At 39.3% G+C, this 12,156-nt stretch overlaps 1 long non-coding RNA gene across 1 annotated transcript in view; it reads left to right on the top strand.

Moving 5' to 3' along the window:
- Window positions 1–690: 690 nt before the first annotated feature.
- Window positions 691–12,156, top strand: part of LOC141543549 (uncharacterized) — a 30,825-nt gene continuing 19,359 nt past the window's right edge. Inside the window, exons 1-2 of the long non-coding RNA XR_012482468.1 lie at window positions 691–2,682; window positions 8,545–8,664. This is a non-coding gene — a long non-coding RNA (uncharacterized LOC141543549). The remainder of the gene's footprint in view (window positions 2,683–8,544; window positions 8,665–12,156) is intronic.

Consider the following 12,156-nt stretch of genomic DNA (forward strand, 5'->3'; position numbering starts at 1 on the left):
CTCTTTTCTATGTGTGAAAAGTCTAATCCTCTATTTTTTAATCATCCTCTATTCTTCAGTCTCTGATGAAGCAGTCCTTCCACTGACAAAGACATCTTTTTACATGTCCTTTTTTTATTCCCTTCCCCTCCTATATTCCTCAGCAAATTTCCCCTGCCCTCTCCCTTCCAATCAGCACAAGCAGCAGCCAACCTTTCAATAGACTCTGTATCTCTCATATTATTTTCTCTCCTTTTCCCCAGCCAAATTCCTATATAAAGCTACCTATTACCCATGGTTTATACTTCTTTTCTCACTACATGGTTTGCAATGTGGCCTCTTTATCTCATCAATAAACTGAAATCACTCTAAAGTTACAAATGATTTTTGAAAAAAAAAAAAAGACTTATAATTTTCAGATTAAAATATGACGATTTCTCAATTCCTAAATTCAATGAGCTTTTCTTACTTCACTTCTCTGTACTATAATCTGTTTTTTTTTTTCCTCAACATGTAGCGATACTGTTAATTCTTGATTCTCTTCTTGTCTAAACTTTCCTGGATTTTTTTTTTTTAATTTTTGTAAGTCTTTAAAGCCCTCCCTATATTTTTAATTAAATCTTATTTTTAAATGAATATTTTTGTTCTTTATCTTCCCCACTCCCACTGGAAAAAATGAAATAAAAACTTGGAATATACATAGTCAAACAAAATTCATTCTTATATTGGCCAAATCCCAAAATGTATGTTTCATATAGTATAGTCCATCACTTTTCTTTCAGCAGGTAGGTAGTATTCTTTATCATCAATCTTCTGTAGTTATGATTGATCATTGTATTCATCAGTTAAATCTTATTAAAATGTTCATTTTTACAATATTGTTATAAATTGTTCTCTTGTTTCTGCTCACTTCACTGTATATCAATTCATTAATGTCTTCCCATATTTCTCTTTGGGAAATTTTCTTTCATCAGTTCTTACAATACCACAGTATTTTATTACATTTATACACCATAATTTATTCAGTTTTTCCCCAATTCTTGGCACCTCTGTTAGTTTTCAAGACTTTGATTCCACCAAAAGAACTTCCAAAGGGGCAGCAGCAGCTAGATGGTGCAGTAGATAGAGCATAGGCCCTGAAGTCAGAAAGAAGTTCAAATCCCAGCTCAGACACTTTAATATTTACTAGCTATTTAACCTGGGCAAATCACTTGACCTCAATTGCCTGGCCAGAAAACAAAGAAAAGATTTTCTATAAACTGCTTTGTTATATGCTGGATTTTTCTGCCCTACAATGATAACCCTCTTCCAAGAATATACCTTGCCTAGGCCTTCTTCTGTTTCTCTATAGGCTTTCTCTTGGTGACATCAAATAGCATGAGTTAACATTTCCTGTTCCACATAAGTCTAGCTCTAGTCTTTCCAGAACTCCTGCAAAGATTAACTAATTTCCTATTGGACATTTCAAATTGGAAATCTGATTTGGCTTTGATGCTCTTTATGATCTGGCTCCCAAGTTTAAGCCTTTTAAAAATTTCTGATCCTGAGAAATGATACTCCATCTCCCTCCTCTGAATTTTTTCATTGTTTTTTCTCTATGCATGGAATTTTATTTCCTCATCTCTATCTCCTAGATTGCCAGCTAAAAAGGAAGATTGGAAAAGGCTTCTTGTAGAGAAGGTGGAATTTTAAGTCATTGGACCAAGTATAATTCTAGATAACCATTGGTGAAGGATCTATTCGTCTTCTGAGAAAGGTGATAGACTAAGGTTACAAAATAAGACATGCTCTTTTTGGACGTGGTCAATATAAAAATTTGTTTTGCTTGACTCTGTTACAAGATTTTGTTCTTTTTAAACTAAATTTTTTTAAGTGCTATGTTAATGCCAGTATTATTATTACACAATAAGGTCCCTTCCAGGCCAAGATTCCATGATGTTAAAATCCATTCCAGGAGAAAGTGCACTGGCTTTGTAGTCAGAAGTCAGGTTCAAAACCTTCTTCAACTGAGGACCCCCTTTGGGAGCCCCGGAGATGACACTTGGGTTCGTAGCCGCCACAAAGGGGAGGGGAAAAAAAAAAAAAAAAGAGGAGGGAATAAATAAATAAAAAAGGAGGGAATTGGGACCAAATAATTAAATTTTAAGTAAGCCCCTAAGTGGAATGAACCTTCCCTACCCCAAATTCAAACCCAGGTGCTAAGGTTGTTCCTATGATTCTTCTGGCCAAATTATTCAAGACTGTAATTAAGAAATAACAAAATTCTCAAATGCCCAAGTCAATCACAGCCCGCCCCCCCCCCCCAAGTAAGCCCCTTTTATGGGCTGCACCACGGAAGCTGTGGGAAGGCGAGGGGGGGGGGCGGTGGTGGCGCGGACACTCGAAGGCTCGAGCGGGCCTTTCCGTGGAGCCCGAGGAAAAAGCCGTTGGCTTCCCTCGCACCCCGCAGTGGAGCTAGAAGGTAGCCCCGGCTCTCCTCCTCTGACTCCTCCGCGTGCCCTTCCTCCCCAGAGGCTGTTCCTGAGACCCCGGGCCGGGGCAACAGGAGGGAGAGCTCCGGAAGCCGGGCCGGGAGCTCTGAAAAGGGAACGCGGCCGGCGAGAATGGTGGGCCCGGAGAACGCTGACAGGCCCAGCAGCTCCCGAGGCTGAGCCTGGAGGGGAAACTGCAGCTAAGGAAGCTAGGGGGCCAGCCCCATGCTGAGTGAGTGACCAAGGGGCGGGGCAGGGAGGGGCGGGGAGGGGAGGGGATGGGATGGGGGAGAAGACTGGGTCCGATCGGGATGTGGAGGGCGGGGCGGGGCGGGGCGGGGAGTACTGGACTGGAGGCCGTAGGGTTGGGGATGGAGATGGGGATGGGGAGGATTGGACTAGACTGGACCGAACCGGAACAGAACGGACCCGGCGAGGTTGAAGTTGGGGATAGAGACGGGTACGGTTCTCCTGCCTTGGTGGTTGTGCTAGAGGCAGTTCTACTGCACCTGGGAGCGAGCTGGTGAACGGATAAAATTCAAAAGGAACCAAAGTAACGGATAATTCGAACTAGGTTCCCGCCAAGTTTACACCTGCAGAGCCATGGACGTCCCATACGGCCCCTGTGCCGGGCTCGGTCTGATTTCTTGAGGTTGGCAGCTAGCTCCGGCTCCGGAGCGAGGAAGGAGAGAACCCCAATCCCCTCCCCCCCCCCACCTCTGCGATTCCACCCTTTCGGCCGAGGGGAAACCGAGCTGAGGGACTCGTAGCTTACGAGGGGCCCAGGCTGGAGCCGAATTCCCCGCTCCAGAATCCCCTGGTCAGGGAGCTCCAGTTCTCCCGCTGCCATCAGCGTCCTCCGAAGAGGGCTCGGCCGGCCGAGCTCTGAGCTGGTGATCCCGACTGCTAGGTCGGGGTCGGTCCGGGGGAGGGGCCGCGTTAATGAAGTCTCCTATGGGCCTTAGCAAAGCAAGAGCAGCTCAGGAACGCACCGAGGGGAACATTGGGAGCAGACCTAATTTGTCAAACTCTGTCCCCGCTCTTTATCCAGTGACTTAGTTTCCCAGAGCTGACGGTCTACTGCAGCCCTCTGCCTCTAGTTTGCAGAGGAAGCTTCTAAGGCCACGCATGGAATGTAGTCGACACTGAAATTCAGTCTTTGGCCTGTGTGGGAGAAGGGATACGCACCTTTGTAGTGAAAACTTTCAGCTCCCAGCGGTGCTCAGCGCCGCGTCTCCAACCACTGATGGGTCATTCTCAGTAGTGGGCATTATTTAAGAATGATAAAATATCTTACCAGAAAATAATAGTAAATGAAGGAAATCACTTTTATTGCCCTCTTTTTGGATCTCAGAATCACGTTTTCAGACTTGGAAAAAGACCTCCAAGGCCCCAGTCTGGTATAATAACCCTTATCAGAAAGGGAATATTCTTCCCAACCTACTCAGAAATTATTCATCCCACTTTTTCTTAAAGGTCTTCAAAAGAGATGGGAGACAACCTCTTTTATATAAGAGCAACTCTAAATGTTAGAGTTGTTGTTTTCTCTTATATCAAACCTAACTTTGCTTCTTGGCAACTTCTTCCCATTTTTCTTAGTTCTGCCCTGAAGGGTCAAACATCTAGCCCAAAACCTTTCTACAATACAACTTTTAAAATTGGAAACGGAGACAGAATCGCCCATTAAGTTGCTTCTCCTGAATAAATAAACTTTAGTTTCTTCAAATGATTTTCCTTTGGCAAGAAAGTGAGGCTATTCAGCAATTTGATTGCCCTCTTGATGCTGAGATCCTTATCAATATCTTATGGCAGGGGGTTCTCAAACTACAGCCTGCGGGCCATATGCAGCCCACCGGGTTATGGCAAATGGGCGGAGGGGCGGAGATAGAGCTTTTGTTTTTACTATAGTCCGGCCCTCCCACAGTCTGAGGGACAGTGAACTGGCCCCCTGTTTAGAAAGTCTAAGGACCACTGAGTTATGGCATCAAGTACCTGTTGAGGGCCAGAACCCTGGAGAAGTATACTTGAAACAAAGATACTTACAACAAGGTGTTAGTTAACTCAGTGGAATTAATGAGATAATGGTTCTCTAGTTCACATACATCTAGTATGATATGATAGAATCACTCTAGTTGGAATATACTCAGTGTGCTGTAATGATGTAATTATAACAGGGTATTTAAGGGCTGAGACAACTGGGGACGAGGTCAGTCAGTCAGAGTGAACAGACTGTGGAAGAGATAATAAAGATGTTAGACTCCGTTTCTGACCATCCTCATGGTGACTATCCTGCTGAGACCAAGGCCCATCAGGGGGACCTCCAGAAAGCTAGCCTGGACATTACAAGTTATCTGATCAGGGATCCCATTGGATTGTGAGCTCTTTAAAGACAGGGACAATCTTTTGCCTCTTTTTGGGTCCCCACACCTTAACACAGAACTTAGTATGTTCTAGATGCTCAAAAAATATTTATTGACTATGACTTCCCTAATGTCTCTCAAGGGAGCCCAAGATTACATTTTTTTTGTACTGTCATTATTATCAGTATCAATTTGAACAGCTATCAGTCCACTATAACATCCGGATCCTCATCAGAAAAATTTATTATTTAGTCATGCATCCCATAGCTTGTATTTCTGAAACGTGTAAAACTTGGCATTTAGCCCTATTAATTGTACAACAAAATTTTTGTAAATTTTATTTTGTCCATCACAGACATTTTTCTTTTTATTATTTATTATTATTATATTTTAATTTTATTAATTTTATAATTATAATTTTTTGACATTACATATACATGGGTAATTTTTTTTACAGCATTATCCCTTGTACTCACTTCTTTTCTGAATTTTACCCTCCCTCCCTCTACCCCCTTCCTAGATGACAGGCAATCCCATACATGTTACATGTGTTACAGTTTCTTGTTGCACGGTAAGAATTGGATTCAGAAGGTAAAAGTAACCTGGGTAGAAAGACAGTAGTGCAAACAGTTCACACTCAATTCCCAGTGTTCCTTCTCTGGGTGTAGCTAATTCTGTCCATCATTGAAGATATCCACTTCAATCAGAATACATCTTCATACAGTATCATTGTTGAAGTGTATAACGATCTCCTATAGGGTTCTGCTCATTTCACTCAGAATTAGTCCATGTAAGTATCTCCAAGCCTCTCTGTATTCATCCTGCTGGTCATTTCTTATAGAGCAATAATATTCCATAACATTCATATGCCATAATTTATCCAACCATTCTCCAATCGATGGACATCCATTCATCTTCCAGTTTCTAGCCACTAAAAAAAGGGCTGCCATAAACATTCTTACACATACAGGTTCCTTTCCCTTCTTTAAGATGGCTTTGGGATATAAGACCAATAGTTACACTGCTGGATCAAAGGGTATGCACAGTTTGATAATTTTTGGGGCATAGTTCCAGATTGCTCTCCAGAATGGTTGGATTCTTTCACAACTCCACCAACAATATATCAGTGTCCCTGTTTTCCCACATCACCTCCAACATTCATCATCATTTTTTCCTATCATCTTAGCCAATCTGACAGGTGCATCACAGACATTTCTCAATATCCTTGCCATAGTCTTCCCTTGTCACAATAAATAAAGCAGGGAGAAAAATGTGTGTATTTATTATGTGCCAGATACTGAACTAAAAACAAGAGGTACAAATGCAAAAGATAGTTAGCTTTTGTGTAAGAGATTATATATTCTAAAAGGAAAAATTATATAGATTGTGGTGTAATTGTTTAAATGAGTGATCAGGAAGGATGAAGTCACAGAGATGATGAATGATTGATATGCCTTATTTAGAAGCAATGGCAAAAGGGTGAGTACATATACATTAGGGTCGGCAAGAAGATGCTGGGTTGAAGCTTACCTTCTGATGGATGAGATAAGATGATACAAGCCTCTCTTCAAAACCTTAATTCATCAAAGGTTACAAAAGGAGTTGAGTAAGATAAAGCTCTGCTAAATACAATGAGTTTACCCCAGTCATCATGACCCCAGATTGGGAGCTAGGGATTCATTTGAGAGAAATGACCATGTAGCATGGGAATGTTAGAGGGAGGTTCCTAAATCTCAATGTTACAAGATGTTCTGAATTCTGATTACCTTTGTCAGATAAGAATGTCTCTTTGATTAAGTTACAGAATCAATTCAAGTCATAAACTAGATATAAATCCTAAACAATTTAATCAATGGTATAAATTAGAAACAAATAAATATTTTTTTAAATTTTTTATTACATATATATATTTTATAATATTATCCCTTGTATTCATTTTTCCAAATTATCCCCCTCTCCCTCTATTCCCTCCCCCCGATGACAGGCAATACCATACATTTTACATGTGTTACAATATAGTCTAGGTACAATACATGTGTGTGAATATCATTTTCTTGTTGCACAATAAACATTAGAATCCGAAGGTACATGCAACCTGGGCAGACAGATATTAGTGCTAACAATTTACATTCACTTCCCAGTGTTTCTTCTCTGGGTGTAGCCACCTCTGTCCATCATTGATCAACTGGAAGTGAGTTGGATCTTCTTTATGTTGAAGATTTCCACTTCCATCAGAATGCATCCTCATACAGTATTGTTGTTGAAGTGTACAGTGATCTTCTGGTTCTGCTCATTTCACTGAGCATCAGTTGATTTAAGTCTCTCCAGGCCTCTCTGTATTCCTCCTGCTGGTCATTTCTTACAGAGCAATAATATTCCATAACCTTCATATACCACAATTTACCCAACCATTCTCCAACTGATGGACATCCATTCATCTTCCAGTTTCTAGCTACAACAAAAAGAGCTGCCACAAACATTTTGGCACATATATGTCTCTTTCCGCTCTTTAGTATTTCTTTGGGATATAATCCCAGTAGTAGCGCTGCTGGGTCAAAGGGTATGCACAGTTTGATAACTTTTTGGGCATAATTCCAGATTGCTCTCCAGAATGGCTGGATTCTTTCGCAACTCCACCAGCAATGTATTAGTGTCCCAGTTTCCCCACATCCCCTCCAACATTCATCATTATTTGTTCCTGTCATCTTAGCCAATCTGACAGGTGTGTAGTGGTATCTCAGAGTGGTCTTAATTTGCATTTCTCTGATCAGTAGTGATTTGGAGCACTCTTTCATATGAGTGGAAATAGTTTCAATTTCATCATCTGAGAATTGTCTGTTCATATCCCTTGACCATTTATCAATTGGAGAATGGTTCGGTTTCTTATAAATTAGGGTCATTTCTCTATATATTTTGGAAATGAGACCTTTGTCAGAACCTTTGTTTTTAAAAATATTTTCCCAATTTGTTACTTCCCTTCTAATCTTGTTTGCATTAGTATTATTTGTACAGAAACTTTTTAGTTTGATGTAATCAAAATCTTCTATTTTGTGATCAATAATGATCTCTAGTTCTCCTCTGGTCATAAATTCCTTCCTCCTCCACAAGTCTGAGAGGTAGATTATCCTCGGTTCCTCTAATCTATTTATTATCTCCCTCTTTATGCCTAAATCATGGACCTATTTTGATCTTATCTTGGTATTTGGTGTTAAGTGTGGATCCATATCTAATTTCTGCCATACTAAAGAAACAAATAAATCTTTAATTTATGAGATTAAAATGCTGGAGTTGGTTGAAAACTCATGATAATTGTACAGGAAATTCATATATTTGGTTAAATAAGATAAATTAGTCATGATCTTTGGAAATTAGATGAAACAAGCCAATTCAGAATCTGGTATTCCGATGCCAGGCCAGGGAAAGAAACACAAAGTAGAAAACATAGATAATTAATTGAAATGAACTCTCAGGCTGACCTACACAGTCATATTCATTCACTTTTAAAATAATTCATCAAAAACAATTGGCCCACTATCCACATAAATGAGCACAAAAAAAGAGACATGTTTAATAATAATAATATGGATTTTTGCCTTTAATCAGAGTTCAGCAAACGTTTAATGTTTTTGTTAGCCTGGTAATAATTATTGAGTATATTATCTTAATTTTACTTTCTTGCTTTGTATCAATTAATGCAAGTCTTCCATGTTTCTCCTTTTTTCCTTTCTTTTAAGATAATCAAAACATCTCAAAACCACTCCCCAGAGCTTTATCTTACTCAACTTCTTTGGTAACCTTTGATGAATTAGAGTTTTGAAGAGAGGCTTGTACCATCTTATCTCATCCATCAGAAGGTAAGCCCTTTGTCTTTGTATAGTGCTTTTAATTATTTGCTTATATGCCAACATTTCAGAGTTTCTACTTAGTTCTGATCTTTTCATCAAGCATTCTTAGAAATCCTCAGTTTTTTCAGGTAAATTATTTTTTATTATAAGCACATATCTCTTGCCTATTGAAACATTATATTACCAGCTTTGTACCTTTATGGTATTAACTAATAAGTCTTATGAACCCTGGCTATAATTTCTTGGCATCTGAACTTTTTTGATCGTTTGCAGTACTACTTCTTTGACCTGGAAGTTCTTGGCTTACATTCTTGGAGTTTTTTTATTTGGGCTTTTCTTTTAGGATGTGACCCATGGATTTTTTCCTCTTTGCAGTTTTCTTTGATTTCAATAGATCTGTCAGTAAGTCAGTAAATATTTTTTAAGCACTTACATTGGGCTAGGCACTGGGCTAAGAGCTTGTTATATACAAGAAACTTCCTACTCTCAAGAAGCTCACATTTTAATGGGGAAGACAGTATGCAAATAACTTTATAAATAAGCGACTTTCAAGATAAATTGGAAATAATAAGGAATCCCTGGGATTAAAGAGGATAGGGGGGAAAACCTCCTGCAAAAGGCCTGAGCAAAGATGATTGAGGAGATAGGAGACTAAGGAAAAGTAGTATTACAGAAACTGGAAAGAGACATCAAGGAGAAGAGAATGATGGATGGTCTTGATGTGGGTTGTGCTCCCTTTGGGAAACTAATCTTTTCAGATTGATTTAAGATTTAAGATTGATTAAGGTTACAGAGAGGTCAAGAAGGATAAGAATTGAGAAAAGGCAATTGAGAGATTGCTAATGACTTTGGAGCTAGAAGTTTCATTCATTGAACAATGAAGTCAGAAACCAAATGATAAGAAGAGAGCAAGAGGAAGAAAGTAAAGGGAACCATTAAAGAAATACTTCTCAAGTAGCTTAATCACAAAAGGGAAGAAATATAATGGGGCAATAGCTAGTGAGTATTGGAACATACAAGTGAGGAATTTTTCAGGATGGGACATGGATACAATTGGAGGCAGTCAGGAAGGACTCAGTGGACTAGGAAAGATTAAAGATAATTGAGAGGCATTTCTAAAATATATAGAAAACTGACTCAAAATTATAAGAATTCAAACTATCCTCCTATTGATAGTCAAAGAATATGAACTATTTTCAGATGAAGAAATTAAAACCATTTCTAGTCATGAAAAGGTGCTCTAAATCACTATTGATCAGACAAATGCAAATTAAAACAACTCTGAGATACCACTACACACCTGTCAGATTGGCTAAGATGACAGGAAAAGACAAGAACAATGTTGGAGGGGATGTGGAAAAACTGACACTGATGTCTGATTCTGGAGAGCAATTTGGCACTATACTCAAAAAGTTATCAAACTGTGCATACCCTTTGACTCAGCAGTGTTTCTACTGGGCTTATATCCCAAAGAGATCATAAAAGAGGGAAAGGGACCTATATGTGCATAAATGTTTATGGCAGCCCTCTTTATAGTGGCCAGAAACTGGAAACTGAATGGATGCCCATCAATTGGAGAATGGCTGAATAAATTATGGTATATGAACTTTATAGAATATTATTGTTCTGTAAGAAATGACCAGCAGGATGATTTCAAAGAGGTCTGGAGAGACTTACATGAACTGATGCTGAGTGAGATGAGCAGAACCAGGAAATCATTATACATGGCAACAAGAAGATTATACAATGATCGATTCTGATGCTTGTGGCTCTCTTCAACAATAATCTAATCCAGGCCAGTTCTAATGATCTTGTGATAAAGAGAGCCATCTGCACCCAGAGAGAGGACTGTGGGAACTGAGTGTGGATAACAACATTGTATTTTCATCCTTTTTTGTTGGTGTTTACTTACATTTTGTTTTCTTTCTAATTTTTTTCCTTTTTTATCTGATTTTTCTTACGCAGCATGATATTTGTGGAAATATATGTTGAAGAATTCCATATGTTTAATATGTATTAGATTACTTGCTATCTAGGAGAGGGCTGAAGGGAAAGAGAGGGAAAAAATTTGGAATACAGGGTTTTGCAAGGGTGAATGTTGAAAATTATCCATGTATATGTTTTCAAAATGAAAAGCTGTAATTAAAAAAAAAAAAGATAAGTGAGAGGATGTTAGGATTACAAGGTGATAACTCAGATTGTCTAAACAATTCTCTAGCTCAGAATTCACACCTTTAGTTCAAACCTTTAAAAGGAATTTACACCTTTAAAAGATGCAAGTTCATTGGCTGCAGGAGTTCCCACAAGCCCCTGAGTTCTCACAAGCCCATTCTCTTTGAGGATAAAAGAGGCAACATTGAGTCTGAAGTCAGTCTAGACTGGGACATTGAATTGGGACAGCAGTTCTGGATTAAGTCAAAGAGAAGATGCTGTGGATTGGCAAGTCCAGCAATCCCACATTTTGGAGGGGAGGCTCCAGAAGCTTCCCAAGAAACCTCACAGAGGAAAAGATTCACAGAGAAAAGAATCCTCCTCCCAGAGAAGGATTAAATTGAGAGACCACAGGACATTACATTTTAGCGCCCAACGTGAGGCCAGAACTTATTCTGAACCCTTCAGAGGAGGTAGCCCGGACCTTGACAAGAGAGATTATAGAAGGGGCAATTTGCTGAAGAAGAAAGGATTGTCTAGGATCATATCTGTATTTGTCTTTTTATGTGAGATGGAGTGAAGGAGGAGATATCTTGAGTGATGAGGAGGAAGGAAGAAGATGGAGCTATTGACATATGTTCTCAATTTTTTTTTTTATTAAAAACTAAGGCAAAGTTTGTTAATACAGTGTAGTTGTGGGAGGAGCCGCAGAACATTTGAAAAGATGAAAAAATTTGGAAAAGCTACTGGGGTGAATGGGATAGTGAATTAATTAGAGATATGTAAATATAATCCATGTTATACAAAGAGAGAAGTGGTATATTTGAGCATGGCAAGATCAGGGGTATGATAATCTGTGTGTGTGGCTGAGATGGGGAGAAGCAGGTCATGTGAAATGAATAATCTGAGGAAATTTGAGGTTAGGACATTTGAGAAACTATCCGTGTTCATGTTGAAGTGTTATGTTCTTCTCTAAAATGTAATGTTCTCTGAGAACAGGTTTCTTGGGGAGTTTCTGGAAGAAGCCTTAGTTTCAGTACAGTTTAATCACCCCAAATGCAGCTGGGAGTTAAAGTCTAGATACTTTATGTTGTCCTTCAAAGTCTTGAATCTTTTCCTGGAGCCCGGTTAGCTTTCTTAGAGGTCTAATGTTCTCCTTGGTTCTAAAAGCTCTCTCTGAATGTCTCCATCCAGCACAAAGGTGGAAGTAGGAATGAATCTTGATTCCTCCTCCCAGAGAGTGGGCTTGTGGGTTTCTGACTTGTGAATCTCCTGGAAGTCCAAGAGTGGGCTTGTCTTTTTGTGGGCTTGTGAACTACTCCTTATATCTGCTCTCTAAAGGAGTGAACT

This window comes from Sminthopsis crassicaudata, chromosome 5 (assembly GCF_048593235.1).
Source record: "Sminthopsis crassicaudata isolate SCR6 chromosome 5, ASM4859323v1, whole genome shotgun sequence".
NCBI lineage: Eukaryota > Metazoa > Chordata > Mammalia > Dasyuromorphia > Dasyuridae > Sminthopsis > Sminthopsis crassicaudata.